The sequence below is a fragment of the Bombus affinis genome, chromosome 4 (assembly GCF_024516045.1).
Source record: "Bombus affinis isolate iyBomAffi1 chromosome 4, iyBomAffi1.2, whole genome shotgun sequence".
Taxonomy (NCBI): Eukaryota; Metazoa; Arthropoda; class Insecta; order Hymenoptera; family Apidae; genus Bombus; species Bombus affinis.
In genome coordinates, this window is record NC_066347.1 from 5,408,399 (window position 1) to 5,426,801 (window position 18,403).

Genomic DNA, 18,403 nt, shown 5'->3' on the forward strand with positions numbered 1-18,403 from the left:
GCTCTTACCGAGATGACTAAAAAATGCTTGGGTAGTCAACGTAGGTCTTAAAGACAATTCCTTCACGATGAAAATAAAAATAAAAAGATTTGATGTATCTAAATTTCTTGATGCCATCTCATACAGTTACCAAAAGTCGCAGCGGCAACGCAAGCCTAATAAGTAGCTAGTATCAACGTGATACTTGAGACACGGCGAAGAAACGTCGCGACGCATCGGTCTAGTCGTGGTCGTGCCTTTTTGAATTTTCAAGTACGAAGGTTGGCGGCATCGGGAGAGGACGGGACATCCTATGGAAGAAGTGGTTCTCGCGTTGTTGGAGGACAGAGACACGGAAGAAAGATCGGTCGAGGTATCCAGACAAAGCTCTAGCTCGAGAGAGACATTGGTAAATTGGATTACCGCGTTCTTTCTGTTCCCTGGTTTCTTCTCTCTTCGAATCGGCCGTCTCCTTCTCCCTTCTTCCACCGTGAAATTAATATCCGAAGATGAAAGAAGCTGCGGCTCTGGTCCACACCGGCTCGTTCGTTGATTCTCGGATCACCCTTTCCGCCTTCGCTGTCTCCCCTCGCTCTCTCGTTTCCTTCTTTTTCCCCTCTCCTCCTCGTTGGTCCGTCATTTACATAATATGGAATAAATCGTTGAAATTCGTCGACCCTCTGGCATTGGCTGCTCCGCGTCGACGTGAAAAAAGGAAGAAAAAAAGAAACGAGAGAAAAAAGGGAAAAATCAAGGGGGAAAAAAAGGGTTTGAGAAAAGTGCGAGTCAGAGACCTTCTTAGTGGCTAATAAGTAATTACGACGCGCCGCAACGGGGAAGAAATGCGAGTTCGGCAACTCGTCGATTTATTTTCGACAAAAGAGGGCTAGATAATTTGTTGGATTCGTAGCGTTATCGTTAGGGCACAAATCGAGTAATTTGGCCGGTGAGTTCGTAGTTTGCTTCACGGTTCTTTATTGCGGTTATCGATTCCATTCGTTGTTTCTGTTTATTTTCGTTTTTCTTCCTCGTGCTTTATTTTTTCGTCTTTTACTTTTTGTATCTTTATTTTCCATCGGCTGCGTTCACAGGAGCAAATAGTGTTTTCTACGATGCCGCAGGAAAGAATCGTTTTCTGGTGTTAACTGTAGAACGTTTCGTATATTCTGGTCTTTTTTCGTTGGCCTGTATGTGCTCGTATCGCATCCGAGGAAAGGTTTACTTTCACGTAGCCGAGAGCTGTGAAATTATCTGAGGTATCGGAGGCTTTTTGTTGTTCGTGAAATGTCGATTAAAGGACCCGTTAAACCAAGGTGTACAGGATGAAGGAGACTAACTCTTCTCTTAAATTAACCATTTTCTATGTACAAAGTAGCTTGGGTAAAATTAATTTCCTACGAGGATTTTTGTGAAACGGCGGTAGCTCTGTTTCTTGTAAAATTTCAAAGAAGTTAAGGTTGAAATTTTGCTGCTATCCAAAGCTCTTAATCGATATACCCGAACACTTTTCTTTAAATTATCGCAGTAGTAAACAGTATTTTCGAATAATTGGTTATCGAATGAGACTTAAATAATTCTATCAAAATTCCTTTAATGCACTATCGATATAACTTATCGATATAAATCAAACATCTTTCAACCGTCTACAACACTAAATTTTTGTTCAAATCAGGCTAAAGCACACGGTATTTGCAGCATTAATACCAAGTATAATCTTTTGTTTCGATCAGATTTACGATATCATTTAATGCAGTTCAATCATTTGGTATTGGATGGTATTCAAAATTTGAAAGCTTGTATTAGCTGACAAATTATTTATAATATTATTACAACACTTAGTCCAAAATTCCCTCCGAAATTCATCACCGAAACAGACCAGAATCTACATCCACTACTCTTCGCTAAAATCTGATTATCAAATGCATTTAATCTGAAACATTAACACGCCACATGAACTCCACATCCATGTACCGAACAACTCGTTACATTAAACAGTGCTCGGAGGTACGTTACAAATCAAATTGGGCGTGAATCCCGCTATCATAACGCTCAGTCACCATGGATCTGCATGGTCCATGAACGCCTCAGAAATCTGACTGCAAACCGCAAGCAGAAAAGGGTTACCTCGAACTCAACGAAGTTTGATGGCGCGTCAGAACGCGTGTTAGTTAAACGCGAGCTACGTATTTATCCGTGGATCTTCGTGTCCATCGTGGCCGAGCCGCGCCTTTCGAATAAACTTCTATTTGGCGTACATCATCCCGGGGAATTGAGGATTATTGGATTCTCGTTAGAGCGTGTAGCCAGCGTCACGCGAAAATCCGTGGTCGGCTTTAACCGTGGCAACGATGCGCATCGCAACCACCATCGAAGATTATCGATGGGCGATGAAAGCTAAGGCAGGAGCGGCAGGGTGACTTCGTAAGGCACATTCTCTCCCAACTTTATCTCATAAACGATCCCGAGACCGCTCTTATCGATCCTCTGTCGGCACGATAATGGCTAGAATAATTACCAGAATAATTAGGACGTGGCGATGGCAGGCATTGAAGAGCAGTGAAGCGCGAACGATCAAGCGGGACAAACTCGCTCAGACTACTTCACTCGCCTCTTCCCCATTTGTTCCTTCGAATTCAGTAATTCGCTGCTATACTTTACATTTGTTTTAATTTTTCTCATAATATATTGCTGGAACTAAGTCGATGGTTTTATGGAAAATGGTTATTGCATTTGGAGAAATTATACCACTGAATAGTGGTCCTGTTTTGAAGGGAGTCATGAAATGTGATTGGTTATAATTTTAACCCTTTACGTTTCTCCACTTGTCCTGATCGTGTATTTTTGGAAATAAGTCGTTGGATTTACGGAGAATGGTTTATCGAATTTAGGAAAATGATGTAGTAATTATTACATTATAATTATATAATAATTAAACGATTAGAGTAAGTTGTGTTACGCACTCACGATATACAATAAATTAATTGTATAGTTAATTGTACAACAATTATAGAAACTATGGATGAAATACTGAAAATTATCAAAGTAATATAGAATCGTAGAAAATCTTTGATCAGTATTAAATTTTTCTTCGTATGCATTAATATCCATTTATTAATATCCATTACTTCGTTTGCTACTTTCACATTTTTAAATCTCCGGGGCATATGGATAACAAACAGTGCTTGCCAGCGTTGGGTCAAAGAATTCTGATTCAATAAAACGAATTCGTACAAAGAGAATCGAAGTACTAAAATTCGTGTAACATTTGACGTTAGTGTGGTTGTGATAATTGGTACAGGCGCTTTCCCATGTGCTGTTGGTTTTTTTGCTTTATTAATTAGCAAATTGATACAGCATCGATGTTTTTACGGTCTCTAAATGTTACACGATGCCACGATCCCCTTTAAAAAAATGTAAAAAAGAGAAAAAAATGAACGCAACAACCAATAATATCATCGGGCAGATCCATCAACGGATCCGTCTATTTCGTTAATAATAAAAGTGCACGCTGGTGGGCTGCATACTCGTTTTACCTATGTACGTAAATTCCAGCTGTGCTGTATGAACGCGACATCATAGGGAACAAAGTACTATATAAATACGTATACGACTGTACCTATTGGAAAATTGTCGACTGCATGCATGTTCATAACATTTTTTTAATTAGCAAAACCACGGTCTGATAGAAGAAAAAAGCAAAAACAAGAATTTAACGTACACATTGCAGCAGCATATCGAGGTTTACATTAGCGTAAAAAAATTGAAAATCTGTATAAGTAGAAAATATTAAACCTCAGAAAATAGCTTGTTTCGTTGAAAGCGTGTTCATTGTTCGATGTTGAATGGTTATATACATATAAAAATGGATGGATAATGTATTATTACACGTTATTTTTGTGCTCGTCAGATTTTCTTTCTGAATTTAAATCCTTGATACTCTTTACATTTTCAATTTTGATCCCGTGAAAATTTGTAGATAGCTTGGAAATATCTTATCTTGCAATTTTCGTTCAACTTCGTACCACGATGCTTGCCTGGAAACGAGAAGTATAGAATTAGAAGGAAGATTGCGAGATCTCAGCGATTCTCCGAATCGCCAGCGATTTTCTTTCGCGGTAAGCTCATTGGAGGAGTTCAAAAACTCGCTAAACAAAATGAACGAAGTATATAGACAAAATTATCGTTGCTTTCGAGTTTGTGGAATAAAAATCCTTTTATTTAATACACACGTTTCGCAACAATAGAACAAACGTCATTGAAAACGCACATTTCTATTATGAATTGTCAGTAAAAATCAGATATTTTCTGACATTTAAAACAGCGTCTACTAAACCATCCATCATTCACGAGCAAATTCCGGATGTTTATGCAGATTCATATCCTTGTGAGCACGACTAAAGAAATAGAATTTATATGAAGATTTATTTCACCCTTCAAATATTGTAAATAAATACTTTATTTTTCATATTTTATATAAAAATATATATTATATGTATTTTGTACATTTATTTAAATTTCAATATTTGAAAATTACATTTATGTTTCCTATAAATGCATGGACATTCTCAGTTTAGTGTTTCGCCCACGATTGTTCAACAGTCACCACTTTTCTCTCTGTCAGTATCATGCACGTAAACACGTTTGAATACTGGTCGAGAGACAGAGTGTCGTCGCCTTTGCGAACTTTCCAAACGAATTAATCACTGGCCGTGGCTCGGTTCGCGCCTCGAATTTCGGTCGAGCGGTGCACGCGAAAGGAGACGTTTCAACGAGGGAGGAAAGAAGGGGTTGGGAACACTGGTCCGTCCTCCTACGGTCCATAAATGGCGCAGTGATCCGAGAATGCATTAACAACTTCGGCATTATCAATTCTCGTATAATACTGCGGGAGAGAAGTTGGCTCGAAACTTTACCAGCCGCTTTGCCTCGCAAACAGGACTACATTCTGTATCGAGTGCGACTTTGCCTTCACAAAGACGCGACTTGGACGTATCACGGGCTCGGGGTAGGTAAACGGATAGTTGATCAATCGAATAATTTTCCTTTTTTATATTTTCTATTCTTTTTTTCTTTTGTGAGAGAGGAATTTTGATTTTGTATTTTCGTTCTTATTGTAAAAGAAGTGTCAATCTACTTGTACGTCTTTCCTTTCTTTCATTTTTTTGTTCTTTGCTTATGAGATAAATTGTGATGTTTTAATATTGTTCTTATTATAGGATGAACAGAATCTTGTATTCATTATACGTCTTTTCTTTTTTACGCTTTTCGTTCTCTTTTAAGACAAATCTTTTTATTCTTGTCATAAGATAAAAGAAACGCTACTGTATTTATACATTTTTAAGATGCAATAAATATAATAAATAGGTTTTATCGAAGTATTTGTATGTGATATGATATGATAATTCCAGGTTGCAAAATGAAAAGTGATAACATTAGAATGTTCAGAAATTCGTATACTAAAGTCTAAGAGAAATCTTACCCCAAAAGAAGTTTCATCTGCCAAATATTCTATAACCTCTACAAGTATACAGAAAAGCTCAATAACTTTATTTGACACGACACATGCCAATAAAATATCAAATAAAAAGCTCTAAATTAATAAATAATGAAGAAAACTAAAGCAGTCATCCATTTCTCATAACAGCTCATAAACTTGGAAGTCCAAACAACTAATTTTTGATACTTTTATCTGTCCGTTTGCTTATCTGTTTGTACTCGTATCACGAAAAATTACTGATTTTGATGGGATTTTCTCCGTTGTATAGCTTAATGTTCAGGAAAGAAAACAGAGTATGTTTCATTTCTATCCGTTTTGTAGAAACTAAGAAATAACCTGGCATCCGAGTTGTAAGCGCACACATGTTCGGTAGAGATCAAGCAACGAATGCTTTTTATTCGTAAGCAATAACGAATGAAAGTTGTTTGTTCTGAAATTGAACCTGTTTATAATTAAATAGTTTTTACTACGGAGAATTATCCAACTGTTGGTATAAAGGATATGTAGGTATTTCATTCATAAATATTCATCTGCTGAGAAATTGTTCCGTATATCAATAGTCCAGGCGAACTAAGTCGCGGGCATAGGCTAGTTGAAAATAGAAATGTTTTGCGGCAAACGTTTACCATTATAAATCTGCAGGGTTTCCAATCAACCGTTGATTGATTCGCGAGTAAGCTAGCGTGTAAATAGGACGAAGGATGAATTTGCAAGGTACATGTACTCACAAGTTGCCGATGTAAACGTTACGCATACAATAATTTACTTGGATGTATATACATACACGTAATATCGTTCACAGCTGCCTGTATCGAGCGTGACACACACGTTCGCGAGGCAGTACAACATCCAAGAGGGTTCCCCAGCCTATTTGGGGTTGGCGCGTTCGCGCGCGACTAGCTACGTGACACATAATTCAACCAACTCCATAACCAAGTTCGAAGTTATACCGTCCCGGCAGCCAGGCTCAGCGTCCCTCCTGTACCCCAACGTGTCCCTAGACTACGTTTCCTCCGACCCTACGATAAGTTGCTGGCACGGTACTTACCTGGAAGCTACGCCAATGCTGGCGAGGCACTACTTCGTTGCATTCGATGGGGTAGCAAGTCGAGACTTTGGAGTGTATTAGTTCGGTGACTTTTCTTTTTAGAACAGATTGTTCGATGTGGAGTTGTTGGCTGCGATTACAGCCGACTATAAGATACGAGATTATACATGGACTCTAGAGGATTGGTACAGCTATGCCTTTTGTTAGAATTGTCTTAATTTATGATAATTTACAATTATCTTAATTGTCCTAATTTCCACTGCGTTCTTTGGATTATTTTGGAGTTTCAATAGTGTTGGAGTTTTATCGTTAATAAATTTTTTAAGCTTGAAGAACGTACGAAAGAATGAAATCTTGTTACATATGTCATTTAAAATGGCATTATTCAAATCATCTAAGTAATATTTAAAGCAGCAACAAAATGTTTGCTAATTACAGACGAGAAATCGGAATCTAAAAATTTACCAGGTTTAACTTTGAATTAATGAGAAAAGGCGATAAAGTATTATCGAGTAATAAAGTTAATGGAATAAAGTACAATCGAAAGTACAGGTGAATTACTTCTTAATATCAAAAGCGATTTTCGAATCAATGAATTTTATAATTGATTGTGGTTTTCAGAGGCTTTCTGGTGAAAATGGCAATTCTTTGTACATTTGTACGAGACAAAATTTAATCGGTCGAAACGGTAGAATACTAAATGAAAATTTGTATCTTCAAAGCAGTCCAATTGCTCTACCTCTTTGAATTATCTTCCGGTATCGAGATGGTATTTTTGATCTACAGACTTGTTTCATACTCTCTCGTTTTATTCTCGTTTGTGAACTTTCATTTTAGTATGCAGGTGAAGCAACACGTTTACATGTTATCTGCCGAGTGCAACTCCAAAAGTTAGTGTTCTCTATATATTTTGCAAGGATTATATTCGTCCCTGGATGTGAAAAGTTTCCAAAATCTCAGAACTTCAGCGCGGTGGTCTATTCGAGCAACATAATGGAAATCGTATCTGGTGTTGAAACAGAGAAAAATCCTGTGAAAGATAGAGACACTGTGTACGAAGATATGTGAAGATTCGTGGTACATCTTCGCAACTGGCCACTAAATAAATCGAAACTTAATTAGTAAGTTAAATATAATAAATTCTTGTCATAGTTCCTTTATACGTCACATGTAATAAATCCTTATGATTTGTAGATCGTCAGCCGCGCCGGTCATTCAATTATACACTATTGATTGGTATTAATAATTTACCACAGATGTCTATATGCACAAGCATACATCACAAAGTCGTGACCAGATAAAAAGAACTTCATGAATAGATTACTCGCATATTTTTCACCACACTTGTAGAGCCCATCTGCTTTATGCTAGAGAATAGTTTCCATTCATCAATAAAATGTACAGTCACTCATTTATCAATTCAGTGACAGGTGGATGAAAAGATTACTCGACTAAGTCAGTCCTCTTCCTACTAACCTGTCATATAATATATTAGGTTGTCCGGAAAGTTTCTTTCGTTTCATAAGGTGATAATAGATGAACAACAATTTCTGTTTTATATTATTTTATTGAATTACGTATGATCCATTTCTTTCTATTTCTATTATTATATTCGTGCATAATTCAATAAACTAATATAAAACAGAAAACATTGTGCATCTATTATTTCCTTATAAAACGAAAGAAACTTTTCGGACAACCTAATATAATTGGAAGGTTGTGTAGAGATAATGTTTCTCATCCAGTCTGTAGATGCAGATGGTTGATTTTAAGATATGATAATTTCCACCAGTAACAAAAATATGTATCTCTGTCCTGTTTTTATAATCGTGAAAGTGATCCTTTTACGTTCTAAACCAATGAAAGCTGCGTTCCTTCGTCAATTTTCCAACCACGAAGTACACTTCCTTTTGCTATCCATGGACGAATATAGCAGGAATTTCTCTTTCAGCCTGTGCACAGCTTGCATCGCTTTGCAAATAAAGAATGTATATAGATGGGCTACGGCCTCAGGTGGTTGCACAGAGTATAAGGACGCTTTAACTCGCGATGGCAACCGTAAACGTGCTGATATTCGTCGACGGAACGAATTGCGTGGCTTGTATTTACCTTGTGGTGAAACCCACTCGCGAGTCTCGTCACGGTTTGAATCGAGTCACGAGGAAAGTGATACACGTGCAGCAGCTTAAACGGCGAGCCTTCGAAAGCGAACCACGATTCTCGATTTCCGTGGGTTTCTACGGTCACCAGTAAATGGCAGGAAACGTAATTGATCGACGAGACTGATCGATTAAAGAGCGGAAGGACACGCGGCCAGATTTTCGATAAATTCGCCGCGTTTAAGAGGCTACAAATCGACGTTAATAGCGGGGCATTTATGGCCGAGCGAAGAGGAAAAAAGATCGTGAGAGAAGGTGGAAGGAAATGAAACCGACGATCGCTGTACGGTTTCTTTTCATCCGGTTGTAGATACGGCGAAAGGTTTCTCTTTAAGTAGATCGCGAAACGACAGGTCAAATTCTACGGATCGTAAATTTGATCTACTGGGATACAGAGACGAAATGAAGTTTCTATTACGCAGGAGAAACCGTTTCCGTGTGCTTGCAAACTTTTCGATTTTAGAGCAGACGGAAATGTTCTTTTAACATTAAGCTGCGCCGTGCAAGATTGTATTGGTCGATGAAAACTCTGAGAGTGCTGAAATCATTCCCTTTGAATTTGAGGGATTATAGGTGAGAGACGTTTTGCGAGAGATGGAGAGTTTAAATTATGGATACTGTTTGATTTGTAGATTGGTTTGCATTTCTAATTCTAGTAGATTCTACGTACACGTATGTTTAATGAAATCGAAAATAATTAGTAATTATCTTCTTATATTAACGATAGTTTATAATAATATTAAATTAATCATACCTTTTTCACCTGTCTTTACGATTAGATAGATTTGATCAATCTAGAATGTGTAATTTAAGCGTCTACGACATAAAATCTGTATAGGAGACTTTCGTGTCAGAAATTAACATCGATGAAGCGTTCGAAGCAATAAGACACGCTCCCAGTTTGAACACGTTCTGATTTCTTTGTCAACATTTTGGAGAGATAATTCTAAAACGAGCTTCAAAAGCTGAACTTTGATCTAATCAAAAATAAATACAGACTTCATTGGTCGTTCAGAACTTTTTTTAGTACAAGAAAAATTTAGAATGGACCAGGAGAATGTATTTAGTTTAATATAAATTTTCTTTATCTCCAGTGTAAAATTTCCTAACGTAAACGTGCATAGCTGCAAAAGAAATGTAACAGTTAGGAGGTTCGTCCGTGAGATCAAACCAGTCAGGAATTATTCGAGGATTTCGAGAAAGAAGTTACGAACAGTGAAGTTCGTTGATTGATATTCGAGGATACAAATCACTCGGTTGGATAGTTTGCAGAGGGCAACGTGAAAGCGTCTCCAGCAAGAGGAAAACTCCTCATAGAGGATCCGCGATTTATACCTTGATGTATGCGAGTGAACGCAAACAGTATAGCAATAACGTTAGACGTAAAATTGATATCTACCATCAATCTGATCCTCCCTCCGTGACAGATACGTACGAATAGATAAAGAAAGCGAGAGAGTCCATGACCAGGACTGTTTGTATTCGTTCGTCTACGCACGGACAAAATCTATGAAAGCACCAGTCCGTGAAATCGTCGAAATCGTCTGACGTTGGCACGAACGTTGTTGCTTTGCATCTTTTCTCGTTCCATCCGGAGGAAACGGAGACTCGTATGGAGTTTTTATTACAGTAAACCAGTCGAGAAGACGCCCTTTCAATCAGAAAAATAACTGATAACCTGCGACATTAAATTTTTAAGACCCGAGCGATTATGACTTGTGAAATTTAGGAAGAAACGATACCAGAAAATAATCATTAAGATTTCTATGCAAATCTGTGCTTTTATCAATACAAGCAAAAAAGGAAAAAATACAATTTAGGTGGAGATTTATTTCAGCTACTAAACAATATAACGTGTGCTCTACTTTGGATATTTTATGTATTTTTGCATACTATATGCATTCTATGCATTTCTGTACCTTCAAAATTTTGCATAAATTGCACAAAACTTTTGCACAAAACTCCGCGGTCTAATAATTATATATGTGAAAAGTGTACAGTTTCTACGATAGATATATAATTTATTATCGTTAATTAACCGTATTACGGTTCTCGAATATCTAAATCTCACTTTTGTCTCGACAGATAAAAAGACTTTTATTTTGTTTTAAAATTGTTTTAAAATTATTTATTTTTTTAACATAAGATTAAGACTGTGCATATTAATAATGATTCTGTTATATTTGTCTGAAGTTGCAGAAATTTTTTAACAATAGGGAAATACAGTTGCGTTTTAATCGTAGTTGAACAAAGTTTACTAGCTCAACCCAACTCTCGCACTATATTTATCTTTTAGAACGCGCGATACGTTGTCGGGTGTATCACGAAGTTCCAGCAACTCGTAAACGTAACTTCGCACTCGTGTCGCCCTGGCGAACTAGTAAAAATTTCACTGGCAACATTTCTTCAATTAGGGAATCATTTTTGGGCAAATGAACGCGGAATGCACGAGAGCTAAGCATACGCTTATAGAAATTATTTCGTGGCAGTGGTATTCAACCCAGTTTCAAAATAATTACAATACACGCGCCCGTGTATTCACATAAACTACGAGCTCGAAATATTTCGAAACAAAAGGATAACACGAAGCGACGGATACGAGAAAAAAACTGGAACTTTTTGTAGTTAATGGGACGCAATTTGCTAAAAAAAAAAAAGAGAAGAAAAAATCCGGCAAAAATTGTCGAAGGAACGATCTTTTGAAATTGAGGACAAAGAAGTAGCGTAATTTCGCGCGAAGTTTTCTACAAAGGACTTCAAGAGTGCTTCGTGATTGACGTTGGTTTATAGCGGCTACAAAAAGTATTGGATCATACCATTATTTTCCAATGGGGCATTTTTTTTATTAGTATCTACACTTTGTCTTTATAGCAACAAATTTGTTGTAGTCTTGTGAAAATATTACCAAATTATAAAAAATTTAATATACACATACCTCGATCTGATGAATAAATACAATGCTATAGGAATATTTATTATAGTCAGCATAACATTTTGAAACAAAAGAACATAAAGACACAAATATTAGAAAGAAATCGGGATTTCATTATAATTAATGACGACACAATTCTTTCACAGAAAAAAAAACAAGAAAATTGAAGATCCTGCAAAAACGAACAAAGAAGCGGGAACTTCAAAATATAGGACAAAGCAGTGGCATATAATTCGACATGAAGTTTTTTAAATTCGAGGATGCTTCGTGATCGTCATTGATTAGCTGGATTTCCAGCCGACCCGACCCGTACATCGCGGCGCGAGTCCAGCAAAATGCAAACTCGACGATGAATTCTCTGGAAATTCTCAAGTTCCCTAATCATCGCAATTTCGTCGTACGTGACGTAATTTTGAATCGGGATTATTCAAATTCTGTGTGTGCCCGGTGCGAAGTCGGCCACAGTTCGCAGACAGTGTTTCGCAGCCGCGGACCGGTTGCCTGGCTGTGTTTGGTGGTGAGCTTTATGTCAGCTCACTAGACTACCTGTCAAACTAAACTCCGACCATGTTGTCGGTGTTAGGGAGATCCACATCGTTTTGTGGATAAAGGGGAGAATCATGGAGGAAGAGAAACAGGAGGAAGAGGAACGGGCAGCCTGAATGGAAACGAAACGTGCCAGGAAATTTATATCTACCTATTTATATCGGCCATGAGAATTGAAACATCGATAATGCCTAGATTCTCAAGTATTTCTCTGTAATGTCAGATTATGTTTTAAGTACTGCTATTCTGAAACTTTGAATTTTTATTTTATTATTCTAAAAGTTGAGAATATTGATCGACATAATTAATTTTCTAAGTATTTTTAATTAATTGTGACCTATATTTTCTTAGTACTTAGTCAAGTTGAAGTTCGTGATTCCTTTTACTATATAGTTTACTATGAGTAATGTGCGATTTAGGATTATCGTAATAGGACAGCACATCTACGACCAGAATCTTAAAATTTCCTCGAATGTGGTTTAACAGATAATTCGTCATATTATTCGACTCTGTCCGAAATAGAAGTAGAAGCTTTCGCTCTTATAAACATCTTCTTGGACCATGAACGAAAGAAATTTTCATTTTCTGCCAGGAATTTTTTCGAAGCGAATTACGGATTTCTTCCAAATGAATCAATATGATTCTTTGGCAGACATACGTTCAGCTACGGTTAAAAGGAGAAGCTGCTGGTGTAATAAAGTCGTCTGGGCTTGAAAAGAATGTAGACTTAAAATTGTCTGCAAGTTTTGTCAGTATAGCTCGTAAAATTGGCCCTCACCTCAGATCTAGCGTGGTTTCAGAATTTCATTGGCACGTCTCGCTATTGAAGTTTAAGTGATTTCGTGTTCGAGCCTTTTTATCTCTCGCCTTTTGATTCAAGTTATATTACCATATTCTTGGTGTTATGACTTTTTCCGTGAACTGCGGAAGCGCTGGAACGTCCTCACGGATTTTATGGTTTATAACATGTAAGAAGGCCTCGTGTTTCAATATCTGTGCACGTTAAAATATATTAAACTGGAAGAACATAAAATTCAAAAGTTTAATCTCAATCTCACTATTTTTTCGCACGAATATGTCGTCCAAGTGAAATATTCTTACTATTTTAAATTCTAAGAAATAAATCACCTGATAACATCACAAACATATTTTAAGCGAAGATTATAAAAGACAAAGTACGAGTCAACAAGAGAAAGGAATTAAATATTCTAAGAAATAAATGTGATACCATAAACAGATTCTAATCGAAAATTGTAACAGACAAAGTCCCAGGAGAAAGAAATTAAGTTTCTCGTAGAAATCTACTGGCTGAATTGGAGTAGAAAAAATTAAAGAAAACTTTTCTTGGACACAAATGGATATATCATAAATAATTGTAAAGTGTATTAATTCTCAGAATATCAGGAGGGAATAATCTATTGTACCATTACCATAGTATATTCGCTCTCATTTGTGCCCAATCCTTTTAATAAACTATAACTCACTATTCATGATAATTGCACATGAAATTTTTAACTGTCAAACGAATATGAATCAACATAGCAAGAGTAACATCTCTTTCTCTACAAAATGCTTATTTCTTCGCGATAGTATTTCACACGACAGAAAGAATTCCAACAAAAGAATAGAAACATCGTTGACGCTCTTTGTCCCACAATGACAATCCTGCCGGCTCCGTTTTTCAATGTTTTATCAAACAGACATTTCACGATTGTTCGATTCGTATGGAAGGATCGAACGTCAATCTTCCTCATGGTTCGCCGCAAATGGTTGGCGAAAAGGTATTCGTAGACCGTTACGTAGATGGATTTTCTCGCGGTTGGCTGACAGAATTCTGTAGGTTTCCCTCACGGGAACGCACTTCGAGCAGCAGCTCCGTTTTCATGTACAACGGTTCTAATTAAGTGTCAGACACACCAGGGCGGAAGCGACGCGTAGCCGGGCGCATTAAGGCGGTTAAGGGGTTAAGGCTATGGCAAGTGTTGAAAAAAAAAAAAGAAAAAGAAGAAAAGCGAGAGACTAAGGTGCGGCGTCTGCGGGGGAATTAAAAGCCCGGAGGGCAAACTCTTATCCAGCCGACGAAACGCGATAATGGTTGAGCCGCGCTGTAAATCTTTGGAATTAATCCTTCGCCCCTTTTACACTCCGCGTCTTCGTTTCCTTCTCATTGTACCTTTCGTCGACTTTTTGCCATTCCGCTTTTTCGTCCCGCTATCGTCGTTAGCTTTCCCTTAATCGCGCGCATTGTGTTTGTTTGTCACCCGATAATTATTGTCTGTTCGTTCATCACTGCAACTTCAAGGTGTTTTCTTTCTGTCTTAAAATATAAATATTTCGTATACGTATCAGATAATAAATATGTTATGTAAGAAAGGGTAAGGAAATATTTGTCAATAGCCACTGAAATATGATTTTTTAAATTTTAGTATTTTAATAAAACATTTTGGTTGAACTGGTCGATTCCTATTTAGATGATAATTGTCGTCGTTCATTCCTTTAAATTAAATACTGGAACAAGGTAGTATTTGATATATCAGATCAATATAGCATATATATACATATCTGGACTGCTTATAGTTCACGGAGGTCAAAGGTGAATGTAATTTTAGGCGACGACAGAGTGTTTATTTCTGCTGACGAGGAAAGGCTACCTAGTCAGTTCGATGTAATCGTTCCCTTTCTTTACATTAAGAAATCACATCAAATTTATCTTAAAGCTTCGATTAGAAATTTTTAGTTAGAATTTTAATTTTATACCCACTCAAGGTCCCGAAATAATAATAATAAGAACATTTGAATCGCTCTTCCTAGTTTTCTTAAATTTCACTTAAGAATGCTTTCCGGTTATTTTCATCTTATGATATATTCTTTAGAATGTTTATTTCTATGTTGATATATCAATTAAGTCCCCTGAAATATGTATGTATGTAAATCGATATCGAGTTCAATTATTGGTTCGATTTTCTGTCTTTCGATTCAGTACTATAACAATTCTCTAATATTTTCGAAAATAAAAATCTTAATAAATATAAGATGTCCATAAACGAATGTCTTGTAGTTAACAATATACAATAATCATAAAACGTTTCATACTTATGATATTTCAATCTTCTAAAGAAATATTCATAGAACAAATTCATTTCTAATTCCAATTTACCGTGAAAGTTAGTAAAATAGTATCCGTATTTCCCATTACTTACCGGAGAAATTGCAGCAAGAACGAAGGAACAGGGTGCATTTTTAATGTCGCGTTCAATTATTTCGCCTACCAGTTGCTGCATCCGAAACAGAATAAGAGTGCAACAAAAAGTTGACATAACCCGGCAATTATCGCTAATGCGCTTTCTCGTTGCCGTTTGAAGCCCAAGAAGAAGGTTTTCCTAGCAACCCCACGTTGATTCGAACCGAGGGACTACTCGGGAGGATTGCCATCTCGAATGTCACGGACGCTGGCAGACATAGTTTCCAGGTGTAAGTGCAATGATGGCTGAAAGGAACATGTCCCTTGGGTGCAGAGAACGCACGAGAATAGCTAAATGGTGCCACTTGAATCGTCGCTTTTATGTCTATTGTTCTACTCTGTTTTATCATTTATTACAATATATTATCCGATATAAAGATGTTTAACAATTACAAAATAAAATAGGAGGGGTGTTATGATCATTTGTGAAAATTAGTTTCCTGATGCTTATTTGAAACTATAAAGTGGATTCATGCATAGTAAAATAATATGACAATGTATGTCAGTAATTACTAATAATTCTATGTTATATTTGTTAGGTAGTTATATTGAAAAAGATGAATAATGAAAAAATAAAAGTCTGAAACACGTATTTAATTTTACTATTAATATTTGTACAATATGAATATTAAGTAGTCTTACTTCCTAGATTATTTTTGGATTAGGTAAATATTTCCTAAGGAGTTCAAATTAAATCCTTCCCTCTCTTTTACTAAGAAAAGTAACAACGTTCGATCGATACATGTGTACATAGTCTCGATACATGTATAAAACCTGGCTCGTAGCTGCTTTTAGTCAAGTTCCTTCCAAAGTTACCGACTAAGTCTTATCTTATAACGAGTGATAGTAAAAAATTTGTCACGATCTGTTCTAGTATAAATTCATTCAAGTATACCAAACTCGACACTGAATATGAAATTAATCAGTGTGACTTCTGAGCGACACAGTACAGTCTCCCAACACAAACAAACTGTAAAACACATCGGAAACTTAAAAACCAAATTCTTCCACGCTGTCGAAGCTTGAAACCAATGTTTCCAAATTTGTCAATCATCGCCGCTATTTAACGTGATCCGATAACACGGCAGGCCATCGACGAAGGCCGTAAGCAGCTCGTATTAATTTAACAGGCGCGAAAGAAGGACACTGGAGGCGGAAGCGGACTTTCGATTGCGAAACGAGCAGGACAGGACGGAGCAGAGCCGCTAGGAAACGACCAGTCAATAATGGCGCTTTAAAATGGCTTAAGAGTTGCGAAACAATTCGCGGAGCCCCGGGAAACTGACAAATGCCATCAAAGTTTTAATACCAAAGTCATTTAAAACTTCGACCCATCCGTCGCGTGGCCCGCGAATGGAACTTGCCTCTTTACCAGCATCTTCGTTCTTCCTTGTTCCGTCTTCTTCGAGTGTTTCGAGTCTCTTACTCCTTCGTCTTCTATCTCACATTCTCTTTCTCTTCCTCGTTCGCTTTTCTCGCTTGTAGAGACAGCTACGCTCTAATCCCGCGACTACCCTTACCCAGCTATTTCGAGGCCGCGCATCCCTGTGTTCGTCGGAACGCAATCTCGCAAATTTGCTTTGTCCCGACGTGGAGGAAGGACAGCGAAGCGAGACGGAAAGCCGTGACGCGGGAAAACCGTCGGCACGGGATCGAGTTACATTATTATTTAAATCTCTCGGCCTAGATTATTCTGATCCCCAGCAAAATGGATTTCTAACATCCCTCTCCGGCCATTCGTTTTCGTTTGCCACGTCGATTCGGATCGCTGTCATCGAATAGAACTACAGTTGTTCGTATGCTGTCGTTATTGGTACTGCTAGAGTGATGATTAGATTTGTGGATTTTATTACATTTATAGAAAATTTAAAAGGTCTTTTTTAATAAAATACAATTGCACCACGAAAGATATCTGTATTTATTCTAGCATTTATCATCAATTATTTTTTAGTACTAGACGACTGTTTGTCAATTTTCTTTGATAATTAAGAACATATTAATGATTAATTGATTAAATGATTAAATAATTTATTTTACACATAAATACGTTCTATACAGTATATTTATAGTATACTTTCGGACTATGATTTACGCCTGAACAGATATATATATCTTCTGAAAGTAACTTGGCAATGACAATGCGATTACATTGAACATAATGCCGAAATAACAGAATAGATAGCCAGAAACAAAAACCTAAAGACGATTCGCTTGCGTCTGTGTTTCCTTCACTTACGTTTAGTCGTCGTGAACGTTAATTCCGCTCCAATTAAACTGCGATACGACGTGCTTTTAGTCGGTACTCGCATTTCGTTGCGATACAAGAACCATATCCTCTTTTACTGTAGAAAAAGTACTTCTTCGCTTCGAATTCTCTAATTAAGTCTCATTTAAGCATCCGTATACTTCACGACGACTCTGACCTCCTAATTTCTTGTCGATTTTTTTCCCTATAACGATATGAGCTTCTTGCGAATTAATTCTTAAGTATCAACACCTGAAATGTTTAAAGAAACGGTAAAAGGTAAGTAGGTACTACATCGCAATGATGAAAAGAAAATTAAATACGAATAAAGAAATTTTATTTTGATGTTTCAAGTGTCAGATAAAAATTTCACTCGTTAGACAAGATTCTACATCTGTAATCGATCAGCGAACGCATTTCAAATGTAGAGGAATTAAAAGTGAGAATTTTATTAAAAATTTCATCTATTGATCTCAGACTGTTGAAACAAATGAAATTTCCATGAATTATTGTTCTCATTCCCATTAAGAGTTCGGAAATTATAATATTTAAAGATTACCCGTTTCTTGATTTACTATCACAGGAAAGAGAACGTATTTAAATGTAACTCAATGGTTCTTGCATCTTCTATATTAAATATTGAATATACTAATCGAACAATAAATGTTAAACATATTTATGAAAACATACATATGATAACAGTCAAATGAAAGATACAAAAATTCTCGACTCATTTGCATTTTGAAATTATTATAG